Below are 15,398 nucleotides of genomic sequence, written 5' to 3' on the forward strand. Positions count from 1 at the left end.
GAGCTTACAACGACCCGGTCCCTATACAATGCGGATGGAGATTCAAGCAGGGCAGCTAAGCGACCCAATAAGCAGGCTCAATCTTCAAGGTCTAACATGGATGAGGATGCATGTGCAGATTCCAGTCCATCCTTAAGTTGGAAGGAAAGGGTGAAAGAGCCAGGGTAAAGATGAAAGGCGATCACAGAACCCTATAATATTTGAGTCTGTCTTTGATGATGAGAGAAACACGCCTCTTAACAGGGCCAAAATCTTGAATCTACTCTCTTCTGTGCCTGCTCTAAACACCATCGCTTCCACGGTCTTGAAATTTGTACACTTATATGACAGAGCTCGTTTAGGGAAGTGTGATGTGTTTTTTTTACATCAAAACTAGTTGAAAATCTAGTGCACCATCATCAGGGGGGGTATCCTCCTAAAAGGCTTTGAGAGCTATTATATGGTGGTATGGACTGAAGCTGAAGATTATTCAAGAAAGAACCTAACAATAGTGCAACACTTTGAGCTAGAACATCGCAGGCATTTCCCAAGGGATGAAAGGGATGAACCGTGCTATGGATGGGAATGGCTTCCTGGCTCCCTACCAGGAATTCCACCCTGTAAACCAAGATTTTAAAAACCGGATCCTAAACTGGAATTTACGGGGCTTTAACCCTTCATACAAAAGAAGCAGTAGGAGGTTCTACAAAAATTTGATTTCATACTGCTACAGGAAACATTGCTTATGAATTGCCCCGTTTTAGATGGGTTTTTGCTTGATTATAAACCAGCCAAGAAAGGTTTGAGGGGGCACCCATGGGGAGCGGGTGGGCTTATTAACAGCTATTGCTAATTCAAAACTTCGAACTATCAAAACATGGAAATGTCACATTGGTAACTGAACTGATAGATGCAAGCTATGAGATGCCTCCACACCTTATTCATAAACATCTAAGGCAGACCCACTAGATGTGCGTTGGATAGAACACTGGATGAACTTGAAAACATTCTATTGGACTGGCACCAGTTAGCACCTGCCAGCCCAATTATTACAGGTGGGGACTTTAATTGCAAATGCAACCTCTGTGATAATGACCTAACTCCATTTGATGAAGCAAACTGATATTTTTGTGCAGAAGACCAATAGGTAACTTGGTCCGCTTTTCTTGTAAGGTGGGGATTTATACAATCTAAGTGATTATTTGAGGGAAAACCCAGGGACGCTCCCACTTAGCAAAATCTAGGTGTAGCCTCAACAATTGATTATATCTTTTTGAAGACTGTAGATCCAATGTATGTCTACGCCTTTGACATTATACCTATTCAAACAAAAGAGTGAAAAGTTACCCCTCCCTCAGATGTCCAGACCTAGTATATTCTCTACATTTAGTGCAAAAAAGGAAATATTGTACGCCTTCCCATTCTCTTCCATGTGAATTGATGTTGATCCGTATTCACAGGTCAGCAAATGTTTCAATTTATTTATTGTTAGTTTATAGGCCCCCATCAGGGTCCCTAGTAAACTTTGTTGCTAATTTTGCACAACTAGTTGGGAATCTGGTTCTATCCTACCCTAACTTGCTGATCATGGGTGATTAAGCCCAGCAATCCCCTCTGATACATCGGCTAGAGATCTTATTAGCACATTGGCTGATGCTGGCCTTACCTTGTGTTATGACCAGCCTACTCACTCTAGAAGAAATGTACTGGATTTCATTTTCTCATCTGAGAAGAGTTTGTAGCAGTATCCCCCCACTCCCCTTCCATTTCTTTGGTGAGACTATTTTGTTCTTCCTTATATCATCGCATGCACTTCTAGCATTAGCCGCATGCCCAACATTATGGGTCAGCGACGACACTGGGGAAAGGTGTCCCCCTTAGTCGCCAATAAACTTCTCGCAGACTACCAACAATTTTATCATTAAAGAGTGGCAGGACCATTGCACGGCCCTGCTGAGAGCTATGACGCAAGTCATCAATGCTATTGCCCCTCTTAAGGACAGCCAAATTCGGCCTAGGCTGTCAGCGGGCTGGATTAATAAAGAGCTCATAAGTATGAAGCAACTCTGTCCTCAGCTAGTGTGTAAATGGAGGCTGGAACATGACGTAATCTCCAAACAGAATTATAAGCAGTCAGTTTTCAGTTACCAGGAAGCCATTTGCATTGCAAAATCTCATTATTATGCAGACCAGACCATTTCAGCCCCCTGTTCAGCAAAATAACTTTTTAAAGTTGCAAAAGAACCATCATCTGTTACCCCTTCTAGTGATCCTTTACGTTCACAATAAAGTTAGATCTCATTAGCTCCTTTTTCGCTGATAAGATCCAATTAATTCGGGACTCCATTGCTGTCAAGAGGATTGTCAAGACAGATGGCAATCCCCAGGAGCAGTCAGCAGTTGGAGAGATTATTCCTAGGATGGATCAGTTTGAACCAGTCACTGATAACATGGTTAATGTGACCCTTGAGAAACTGAAATCATCCGCCCAAGTGGATCCTATCCTTCACTCCTTACAGCTGCAGTGCAGTCCTCTTTCTCTTCAGGAGTCATTCCTCGTGCTCTGAAGTGTGCGCCTGTCTCACCACCTTTAGTTGGATCCAGCTTTGGCTTCTAATTATCGGCCAATTTCACTCCTATCTTGTGTTCTGAAAATCATGGCGGCCATTGTTACTTCACAGGTCTCACTCTTTTTGGAGTCTGGTAGCCTGCTACAGCCTCTTCAATCCGGCTTATGTCCCATGAGAGGCACGGTGTCGGTCATAATCTCAGTGCTGGATGATCTGGTGTGTCTACTAGACTGTGGTGAGGTCGGTGTCTTGATTTTTTACTCAACCTCTCCACAGCCTTTGATACCATTGACCACAGTATCCTGCTGAAGGGCATGATGAACGCAGGAATCTAGTGGGCTCCCCTTGCTTGGTTTACATCTTTTCTGTCAGAGCGTACACAGACAGTATCATTCCCTTTTATCCTCAGCCAGGGTCCTGTCCTGTGGGGTTCCTCAGGGCTTGTCACTGTCCCTGCTACTTTTAATTTGTACTTGCGCCCTTCAGCTGACCTGATTCCGGAGAAGTTTTATACCTATGCCGATGATACTCAGCTTCTTTTTTGGCAAGATTCCCCTAAAAGTGATCCACGGTCCCAACGGAGGAATTGCTTGATAGCAGTAGGGGATTGGACGGAAAACAAACTGGTTGAAATTGAACGTGTCAAAAACAGAGGTCATGGTGACAGGCGACATAGAATCTCAAGCATCCTGGACCGATAATTTCTGGCCATTGTCACTGGGTCCTCGTCCACTTCCTGTTAATTCAGTAACATGCATGGGCATTAACATCCAGGCCCCTGGCTCTCGGGAATTACAAATTGCATCCGTCAAAAAAAAACGAGGAAGATTTTGCATTTCCTCCATCCGGAGTCTCAAGCTAATGTGGTTGGTGCCTCAATACTGGGAGCCATTGATTATTGCAATGGCATCCATCTGGGACAACCAGCTTTTCTGATCCGAGACTGCAGCTACTGCAGCGGCCCACTTGTCATTAGGAGCGCGTCAGATGTCCCACTCTGCCGATCTTAGTCAACTGCATTGGTTCCCTGTGCCGAATCACATCGAGTTTACCCACCGGGCTTCTTTTTTTATACTCTGTATCAGAACTGGTGAAATGGGAATGTTCTTTTATAGCCGCCCACACTGCTTTAGCGCCTAGAAGCGAATGGCCTTAGTAGCGCTTTATAAACGCTGTTACATTACAAGATGGCCCCTTTGACATACTGCACTTATCCGAGATTCTGCAGACCGAGAGGCAGATATCTTTACCCCTAAATCCTTCACTAGCGGGAGAAGGAAAAGGGCCCAAAGAAACAGGGGGTCCCAAAGGCAGTAGAGGAAGGAGGGCCCAACACCTCTGTTTTTCCCCATTCAACTTGAGACAGTTATTGCACATCCATGCACCCACTGCTTCGAAGCAGCCCTGAATCTGATTGTTGTCTCGACAAGAGAGAGAGATCTAAACAGACCAGAATCTGTGCCATCTGTTAAGAGTAACATTGGAAGCCAGGAGAGCAAATAAGATTGGTAAGAGGTTGCATGTACATGTTAAACAAAACCATGAAGATGAAGGAATCCTGAGGGACTCCCCATGTCAACGCAGTGGGCACAGAGTGAAAAAGAGGGTGGGGAAAAAGACTGATTATATAGAGAAACGAAGAAAACCAGGAAAGAACTGCCCCATAAAGGTCAGCCCTATCGAGCAAGACGGCATGGTCGATGGCATCAAAGGTAGCAGATAAATCAAGTAACAAAGAACCAACGCCGCCCCAGTCATGCAGCCGAGCCAGATCGTCAATGGAGACCAGCACCCGTTTGGTGCCGATCTCTGGGTGAAAACTGGATTGCGAAGTGTGGCAGAAGAAAGATTACTCAGGAAAGGAACTACGGAGGGGGCAGACTAAGGCTTCAAGAAGCGTCAAGATAAATTGAAGCAAAATAGGACGAAGATTTGCCAGGACAAGAGGGTCTAAAGAAGGCCTTTTCAAAAGTGGAACCACCAATGCGTGTATGAGAGAAGCTGGGATCTTACAAGTGAAAATAGTAACAGCATGTGTGACCAGAGGATCAATCAGGGGAAGACAGTCCTTCAAGATAGAGGCATAGGCAAGTGGATGCGGATTTCAATGTATGCGTAGGTAAGTAAACACAGACCAGCAATGACCAGAAGGAGGGATGGTGGCAACAAACTGAGAGGCCATAGAACAGGAGTCCCGAGGAACAGATGTTTTCTCGAATTTTGATTATCTTCTCAGCGAAATACGTGGAAAGAGTCAGAGAGATGGATAAGTGAATAGGCTGAGATAAAACTATAGATAGAGACTGAACAATTTTAAAAAGGTCTTTGGGCTAGTTATCCACACGTTAGGAGCAGTGGGATTAGAATTTGAGTGCCATCTGCATTCGACTTGCCTGCGTTGGAGGCAAAGTGCACGAACGTAATCGGTAAACCAGGGCTCTGAAACCAGTGTTTTAGGTTGTGTTTTGAGAGGGGCAAGGTGGTCAGTGGTTGCAGTCAGTGCTAGATCAATGGTATTCAAGTCACGAGTCTCAGAGCAACAAGCTTCCAGCTGAGTAGAGATATCATCACAGGATAGTAGGCACCAATTCCGGCAAGGAGTAAGGCGAGGCTTAGATATCGACTTAGAAGGGACCAGTTTCCAAGAGAATGGTATAATGGAGTAGTCTGACCAGAGGATAGGGAGTGCAGAGTAAACATTTATATCAGATTTAGAAGCAAATAAAAGATCCAGATGTTAATCGATTGACTAAAGCCACTAACCAGCTGTGAAAAGGCCAGTTCAATCATGGCAGAAATAAATCGGACAGACTTAATGTCAGCACGCTCATTACCAGCAAACTAGAGGCGGGCATGCCAAAGTTGTAAATCGGTGCCCATTCTAGAAAAGAGTCACACAAAGTAGAGTCTATACTTGCAGGATTATAAAACAATTTAAAAAATGAATGGACAGGGTTGGGGAAATAGTAAAATGGGCAAACAGTGCCTGCATTTGAATATTATGATAAGAGTCAACAAAGTCCCAGTAAAATGAGAATGAAAAAGAATAGCTACGCCACCACCAGGGCAGGGCGAACTATGGTCCACACGGAGAATGCCAATGTTGCCAATGTTGGTTGGCAAGAGCTGAACAATGGCAGGACCAGAAGACTCACAGAACCAAGTTTCAGTGACACACAACATCAGGAAGCTGGTCATGTAGTATATTGTGTCAATGATCAGCATGTGCAAAGAGTGAGGGGGGGGCATGGAGAAGAAAACATTTCAAAGAATCAGAGGGAGGAAGAAGAGAGGCATCCTCACTAGCAGGAGAGAAACCCATAGGAACATTTGTGGAAGATGGGGTGAGCTGCGGAAGCTTGTAACACGACTAAACGGGAGTAGGAACATTGGCAGAGGTTTCCTATGCTGAAATAAAAGGTGGTCCAGGCACAGACAAGCTTGCCTTTAGCACGCCTTTGGTTTTCTTCGTAATGCCATGTGCAGCATTACTAAGGTGTGCAAGGCCATCAAGTCCAAGAGGCGTTGACATTTCACTGCTGCAAAGTGTGTACTGCTCAAAAACTTTTTGCACAAGAGCTGTAGTGTCAATATCCCTTCTGTCGAGAGGTAAACCCCCCCGTGCGCACAATTCAGTAATGTGTCACCTCTGAGTGGGCATGAGGGTAGACTTTTCCAAGTTGATTGTCAGGCACACAGCAAAAAGCAGCTTGACGACACTTGAGAAGTAGTGGATGCACAAATTAGCCAATTATCCAAGTAAATATGGATCCCCTAGCATAGCAGTTGGTAGATCACAGAATCCATCACCTATGTAACCACCTTTGGTATGGAATTTAGGGTGTATAACAGGACTATGGGCATCATTACGAGGTTGGCGGTAACCCAGTAACACCGAATCCAGCACCTGACTTCCCAGTGCCACCGAGACATTACAAGTCAGGTGCCGGATTTTGTAAGTCCCCATTCCCAAGAGGACTACATGGGAATGGGGACTCAGCAGCAGTCCCAGCAGGCAGAGTTGCCATGGAAGCACCGGCACCGCAACAGTCCTGATGCTTCAATGGCAACTGCTTGCTGGGACCGCTGCACCCGACAGGGTCAGACCTGTCGGGTGCAGTTGCCCCGGGAAGCAGGCAGACTCATTGTGTGGCAGTCTGGAAATAAGGGTGCCAATAAGCTTATCGGCACCCTTGTTTCCAGACCGCCACACTTGTAATAAGGCCCTATATGCCGATAGTCTGTGTATTGTGAATATTGGAAGCATAGACATTTTCTGTGGGCCTACAAAAAGGTAGGTGCATGCACGTATCCTCCAAGCCCAAGGAGCAAAACCAAACTCACTAGATAAGAGATGTCAAGATTTGGCCAAGGGTAACCATCTTGAACCTTTCCGCCGGAAAGCATTGGTTGAAGCTTGTGAATTCGAGGATGGTCCTCCAATCCGACGTGCCCTTCTTGGGCTAATAAATATATGCATAATAATCAGAAATAGCCGTTTGGCGAGATCAGACATACTGTCTCTATTGTATCCAACTTCAAGAGTTTCTGAAGTCCTTCTTCAGATTTGTGAAAAATTCTTGAAGGGAGTAGAGTGGGGAAGGTGGTATCAGCGTGTCAAATGGTCTGATGTCATCCCCCCCTGCTGAAAAATAGAGGAATACCTGTCCGCCCACTGGTTGTTGTATGCTGCTGGGACTGGTGGGGAAGGAGGCGCTGTCAATCTTGTACTTCAGCCATCAACCTACCAGAACCCGATGAGGTCCTAAGGCGCCTCAGCTGTTCCAGTGTTGTAGGCTTAGAGTAGGCTAAAAGGCTTCTTGCCGTGAGAGAGTGGGTCTTCTTTTTTTAGTAAACTCTTCAGTCCTACAGTGAAAAAGAATCAGGCCATCTAAGGACATAGCCTTGACCTTTTCCTGCACTTCCTGAGCCAGGCAACTCTGAGAAAATCCAGGCGCATTCACGTTCCTCTCGCTGGGGGGTCTGCGTGCCCAGCGGCTGACCGCAGAATGTCAAGGATGACCATACTTGCCACCCGAATGTCTGAAAAAAACTGGTGCTGCCGGTCTCCATTTTGATTGGATGCAAACTCTTCCATCCCTCTACATAGATTATTGCACGCCGCTAGTATGGTGTCAGTTCGCCTACCTATGATGTAGTACACTATTCAGGTAGATCTTTTTTCCACCCATGACATGGGCATTCTCCTCCCAGCCCGACATCCCCTCTGTCTTTGTAGTATATTGTCAGCAGAGTCCCGTCACACCCCAACTCTTTGAAAAGGGAAAGATAAAATATCATGGGAAAACAAACCATCTTTTCACCCTTAAAAGTAACCTAGTGCCCTCTCTTCAAATCCCAGAGGAGATTTAATACATCCACCTTTTTCCTCCCTAGAGAGCTACAAAACCCAGATTTCTTCTTTTCCAAGATATCCTTCCTTTTCTGACATGTGCGCACACGAGTTACCTACAGTCACAAACGGAAACCACAACTTCCAACATTCCCTTTAACCATGTAGTAAAACAAGGAAGAAATATCCAAGAAGAATGAAGATTACCCATGGGAATCAACACAACAACAGCGTCCGTCAGGTATGTGAAGCACCCAACACCAAGGTTCTAATATATGGATCTAGTTAGATATGACATCTCAACATCATCTGTTTTATTGTCATTTTAGAAAAAGATCCAGGGTGGTCTAGATATGTATTTCTACGCCGGAACAAGAACGTGTAAACTTTTGTCTACCAGTCCTGAGGAAAGCATGAGAGATGCAGTCCACATGAAAGCTCTGTAATCACTGTGCAGCTATCCCTCATGCTGGAAACACCAATAGTGTCGACTTCCAAAAGTGTATTGAAATAAAACACATTACGTCACTATATACTAACCTCACAAAACATTTTTTTGGAATACACTACAAGTGTTCTATATCAGTTGAATATATTGAAACTGTAGGCCTCTTTTGTATTCTATGTGTTTTTAAATTGTATCAGATGATGAATACATTTTTTTTTACCTATATGAGATAATGATCTGCTACATGAAGACAGACTAATTAACACGCCCATCACATTGTGGTGCATGATACATACCTTACAGTGTGAAAGGGAGGGGTAGCCTGTATCTCACCTATATATATGTGCATGTCATTAAGGCCCAAAGCATCAGCCAAAATTGCGAAAATTGCCAAAAAGGGGAGTTAGCGAAGTGGGAGCAAAAATACTGTTGCATGCTCGGACTTGAAATTCAGAAACATTTGATTTTGATAAAAACAGAACAAGGCGGTGCACGAGAAGGAGCAGCTCATCCAGAGTGGTGGCAGACCAGAGATCCCGTTTGCGAGAAACCGCTGGGTTTCAGAAGCCATGAGGGCTACACATGCCAACCCAGCTGAAGAGAAAGAAGAGCGTCTAAAGTGCTACAAAGTTGCAAGCTACCCTATTGGGTGACTTGCAATTTATACACAACACAATTGCCGTTATACACATAACAGCAAAGAATTCTGGCATATTGGATGGTCTGGAGTGAGACCAGAGAGCGATTGTATAACCAACCATATTCCCCACATCTGGCAGGACTACTTCCAGTCTTTGTATTATATGGAGGAGTTCCCCAGCCCATCTCAACAGTAAGCCCTCAAGAACCTTAGCCTGAAACAAAGAGGTATTTATCTGGCACAAAAGATAGCCTGGTATTCTCTACTTCTGAGTTGAGAGGCCATTCTGCTCACAATATTCTGGCAAAGCCCCCAGACCAGATATGATCCCCTCAGAACTTTTTAAGAGAAATGTGGAAATGTAGGGCCAACCCTGCATAGTTGGAGGGGGCGAAACTACAATACCGATATACAAAAAGGGTGGATGCGAACTGACTTCGAACTAAAGACAGATTTTTCCAATTGACTCTCTGGCTAAAATATATTGTAAAATTCTGTTGCATCGACTTGAAGAATGGACAGACTTAATATCCTCTCAATAGCCTAGGCAGGATTTCACAAACGGGCCTCTACAATAGAACAGACCTTTCCAAACGAAATCTAATTCTGCAGAAGTTTGTGAAATTGAAGTCCCAAGCAATATAGCTAACTTCTATAGATTTAGATGGCTTTTGGCACTGTCCCAAGAAAGTTACTGTGGCAGACTTTGGAAGAGCGCCAGGTACCCTCTATTTTTTGTCTTCCAATCACACAAACTTAGGTTCAGGCACCAAAAACATAAGCAAAGTCAGAGTTGAAAGCCTTTAAACGTCTATGGTACCAAAAGCCACAGAAACAATGAAGCATTTTTAAAAATGTCATAACTAAGTACCTGGTCAAAACATGTCACAGGGGAGTGTGACGAATCTAGCAACATCATCACTGTTTCTCTGGAGAGGAGTTTCTCTTACGTGCCCTGGGAAAGGCAGAAGCTACCTGACTGACCCTGGGGGTGGCTTACCTGCAGGTGGACCATCTGGGGGAAGACAAACTCCAGAGGGACAAGAAACTACTGGACTGAAATAATCTTGCAGCCATTTCTAATGACATCCAGCTACCTTTACAACATACCTATATGGCTTATTGTAATGTAGATGAAGAACATCCAGGTATTCCCAGTAAATCACTGCATTTGCCCTCCCCCAGCCCCTGTTAGTACTGAGACAAGAAGAGTGTGGGAGCAATGAAGATGACCAGAAGCAGTAAGGCAACGCTGCCGTCTAGTCTACAGAAATTTCAGCAATGCTGGGAAGTTTAAAACTGCCACAGCTGTCAAGGTGAGGGAGAGGGAGAGAGATATGTTTGGTAAATTATTTCTGGTCAGAACGCAACTTTCAAACCGTAAGTAGCTGCATTGAGGCTACCCCGAACGGTGTGCAGAGAAGCTGGAATGAATGAAGCTCCCTTCTTGCGACTGAAGCTGTGGGAGTCAAGCACAGCAGAGGAAGGCAAAGCAAGGGCTAACCAGCAGAGGAGGTCAAAGAAAGGGGAACCAGCAAGCGGGACGGACACAGAGTCAGCAAATCGAAGGACAGAGATGGAGAGTTGCAAGAAACACCAAAGCTGACCGGCAAGCCCAGGGAAAGTGGATATGTTATCAGGGTAGGAGGAGATGGTGCTGAAAGTGTGTGCTGTGTCACAGAAACAGCGCGAGAGACAAAGTGAAGCCTTTGAAGAAATTGATACATTTATGAACAATACCAAGCGGTCAATTACCCAATGATTCAAAAGAGAAATCAATGAGACTGCGAATAGTACTGGAAAAAAGACAGAGAGCCAATGTTTGAAAGGAAGAGTGAATATTGAAACAGGTTGTGCTAAGCAAGGATCAGTGACCCAGTATTGTACATATATTTCTTGGATAAGAGGAAAAGTGAACAAAGAATGGAAAAGCCCTGGCAGGTTACTGAACCAGGCAAGCCGTCAGTCTGGTACTCACATCCAGGAAAGAAAAATAAAGAGACTCACTATTGTGATAACATGGCACGAGAGTAAACCAGGAGTGGGAAGAGAAACAAACTTGACTTTGTGGAACAGTGGTGCAACGTCCTGGCAGGAGATTAAACCAGGAGTGAAATTGTGAAACGAAAGAATAATAATGGAAAATGGGAGAACCATGCCCTTTTAAAGCCAATGGAAATATAGAGGATGAGAATCTGAACAATGGAAAAAACTGTGTTTAAGGAGGCTCAAAGGAAGGTTCATGCCCCGTGACAATCCCTAACTGAGATAAAGCACCCTTTCAATTACCAGTAGAAATCTAGGGGAAGGGAGACCCTTTCCTGGTGGAATTGTATTCCTTTCTTTTCTATACCTTAAATCTTTCTGAGGAAAACCTACAAGTGTATAGCTTGCAGAAATCCCTCTTGTACACATTATAGTCTAAGGGCCAGTTTAGGGTTTAGACACAGGACACTCTTGTTTAATATCCTGACTCAGACGTTCCTTAGTTTTGTTTGTTGCCTCGATAGGCTAGATAGAAATCCCCTAACCTTGTTATTTTGTTGAATAAAAGTTTATACCCAATACCCAAGATGCCACTGTGTCCGAGTCTTACTCTTGACCCCTTACAGGAGGCTATTGTGACAGGCGGCCAGGTCATGGGTCTGGTAGCTAGGGATGGTTGCCCTGGAGGTGGTACGCCAGGGACCCCTTGGTGCTTAGAAATGCGGCTCCCCGCCAATTGCAGACGGTCACATGAAAGAATAGTTCCAACAGGTGCCAGTCAGTGGGGAGGCCCAATCCCTTTGCCAACTCTGGTGCTCCCAATTTATGCCCTCTAGGATAGTACTGTGATTATTAGCTTGTGCCCTCTTGGATAGTACTGTGATGTGCACTACCCTTAAGAGATTAGCACACATTGGCCCTCATTAGGACCCTGGCGTTAAGGGGTTAACAGCGCCGTAAAAGGTGTCTGCGCCGTTAAACCCTTAACGCCTTACTACGAGGTCCCTTTGCGGGACCCGACCTTAACGGCTGGTCTAGACCACCCATTAAAGTAGGGGCCCGCAAAGGGACTCTCGAGGTAAGTACGGTACCGCAATTTGCGGTACCGTACTTACCGCCTTCCCATTCCCATTATGCCCTATGGGGCAGAAATGGGAATGGGGAAGGGCCATGGTGGCATGGGGAATTACTGCTCCGCCAACCTTGGAATGGGGTGGTTATTCCCCATTCCACCATGGCGGAATCCGGCATCGACCATGGTGCTAATAGCACCATGGTTTTCCGCCGGAATCCTAATGAGGGCCATTGACCTGATTCACATCTAGAAAGCACCACTATAGAATAGCACTGCGATTATAAGCTTGTGCCCTTTAGAATAGTACTGTGATTATTAGCTTGTGCCCTCTAGGATAGTACTGCGATTATTAGCTTGCGCCTCCTAGGATAGTACTGTGACTATTCGCTTGTTCCTTTGGATAATACTGTGATTGTTAGACTGCGCACAACCCTTAGAGATTACCACACATTGACTTGATTCGCATCTACAAAGCACCACTATAGAATATCACTGTGATTATTAGCTTGTGCACTCTAGGATAGTACTGTAATCATTGGCATAACACTCTTAAGAGATTGGTTTATTGCTGCAAGTCTCTTCCCAGGAGAGCCACATTAGGGGCAACCTTTGGAATACCCTAGCGATATAACCCTAGTAGAAGTCCCCAACCGAACAAACCCAAGAAAGCAACTGAACTACCCCAGCGAAATCACCTGACTAGATCACACCCCAACAGATAGAGCCCAAGCTTGTATCGGACAAGCCCCCACACCCAGTCCAACACCACAAAACAGCCGGACCAAAAAGACCAACTCCGCAACAACCATCCAAAGAAAAAAAAAACAACCAAAAAATCTCAAAACTCAAAATGCTGCGCAAACGAATTGAACCAAAGGAAAAACAAAGAGCAGAAAGAACAAACCCAACTGAACACCACCAAAGACTCCCAACAGCCGAACACACTCCCACAGACAAGAACGACAACAGACCTAGCGCCGAGAGAAGAGAGAAATACCTTTATCCAACTACATACCTCGCAAATAACCACTCACTGTAAGAGCCAACCTGACATACAAATCAAGAATAACCAAACATAAGAAGAATGGACAAAGCTAGAAATAACAAGAACATAATCAATGTCCTAACTCCTTACATCACCAAAACAAGAGGACCCTCTGTTCGACAGCCACAACATTTGGAAGAGGAGCCTGATGAAAACAAAAACCCAAGATTGAACCCAGAAGAGCTTTTAGATGACACTGACACAACTGTACCAACACCTCAACTAGAAATCGACCTGGAAGGAAACCTTAACACCAGTCAGAAGAAAACACAGACAAAGCACAAACCAAACTATGCAAAACAAAGGGGGGGTCTGGGAATCTCTCTACCAGCACGAACACAGCCCAATTACCTGTTCTTGGGTGAATAACCCCTGGGAGAGACTCTACCAAGTCTTTAGCTCACTGTCCCTTTCACGGAGAAAGCATTTCCCCGCATATCAGCCTTTGTCCTGCCCAGGGGCAGTCCAGCGCCGAAATGCTAGGCAATTCTTCTCTGAACAAGAGTACCAACAGTAACCCGATACACGTGTTTCAGCCTTGTTGGGCATCATCAGTGAGGTGAAACTGTGCCTCTCTAAGAACAGTGAGCAAGGGGCCCAAGTCCGGATCGCCCCTCAGTGAGCTGAAGACTTGGTTGAGACTCTCCCAGGGGCCATCCACCCAAGAACAAGTCAATGGGCTGTGTTTGTGCTGGTAGAGTTTCCCAGACCCCCCCTGTGTTTTGCACAAACCAAACTATACCTTTAAAATCCACTGCAACCCAGGATCCATGTCAAAACACCCAGAGATCTTCGACCTTCTCTGCGACAACGGCATCAACATCCTATTCATCACAGAAACATGGCTGAATGACAACTAAAAATCACACTCCATAGCTGCCTCCCCATCATCTTCAAATGCCTTCAGTTAAACAGGAAAAATAAAAAGGAGGAAGACTTGCAATAGCACCTGAAAGTAAAAACAGACAAACATCATCAACTGCGAAACCATGGTCATACACCCATCGCCGAATCCAAAAACAAACATCAAATTCATACTGGTTTACATACCTCCGACATACGATGCAACCTTCGTCGACAACTGCATAGAAGCCATCACCAACATAGCCATCGAACACAAACATCTAATAATCCAGGGGAACTTCAACATTTGGTTCGAAGAAAAACAAGCCAACTCTCAAAACTCACTAATTGGACAGCTAACAACCATGAAACTACAACAGTTGGTCAAAGGGGCAACACACTCAGTAGGACACACCCTTGACGCAATCTTCACCAAGAAAAAAACAATCACTACAGCAGCACCGATACAAATACGGAGCAACCATCTCATCATTCCATTTGTGATTACACTACCAACTCAAGTCATCATCCAGCCCCTCTAGATCCCAACCACCACAAAAAGAAACTGGAAAACCAAGACAAGCAACCTAATAGAACTGGAGACAGCCAACCCTTCAACAGCAGAACTGGAGAAGGCAGACCTACACAGGAAAGCAGAGCTACTCCACAAATGGATTACTGATACAATCGAAAACATCGCCCCGGAAAAGAGCAATGGCAAAATGGTTCACCCCACTACTAAGCCCCATGAAAAAGAACAAGAAGAAGCTGGAATTGGAATAGAGGAAAGAATACAACCAAGAAAAGAAAACCCAGTTCCAGAAACAAATCCGATCATACAAGAAGGAAATTCAAAAGGCAAAGAGAAGACATTATGAAAACAGAATCACAAATGCTACCAACACACAAAAAGAAATGTTCAACATTTTGAAAGGAAATGAGAAACCCACCAGGTTGCAACACTCCAACCCTCAGAGAAACTATGCAACGACTTGGCAGATCATTTAAAAAACGACATCTGACAAATCATACAAAACAGACCAACCAACCCTAACACTCACCCAAACGGACCCGACAAGGAGCCGCAGCACAAACTCCAAAGCTTCCCAGAAATATCAGTAGAGACATTCGTCAAGCTGGTAAAACACAGCAAGAAAGCGGGATAAAGCATGGATCCCTGCCCCCCTGACAATCAATCTTGCACAAGGAACACCATCAGAATATTACAGAAAACTCTTAAATCTGTCGCTCACAACAGAAACTGTACCACGATCCTTCAAATCAGCATATATTAACGCCACTTTTAACAAACATGTGGCGGCGTGGAAGACCTTTCCAACTACAGACCAATCTCACACATTCCCCTACCCGGCAACACTCCCAGAAACATACATATACAAATTAACCCAAGAACATGAAGAAAAACAACAGAATCGGCACTACTATCCATCTGGGACGA

The sequence above is a fragment of the Ambystoma mexicanum genome, chromosome 3p, assembly GCF_040938575.1.
Source record: "Ambystoma mexicanum isolate Mex_15411 chromosome 3p, UKY_AmexF1_1, whole genome shotgun sequence".
Taxonomy (NCBI): Eukaryota; Metazoa; Chordata; class Amphibia; order Caudata; family Ambystomatidae; genus Ambystoma; species Ambystoma mexicanum.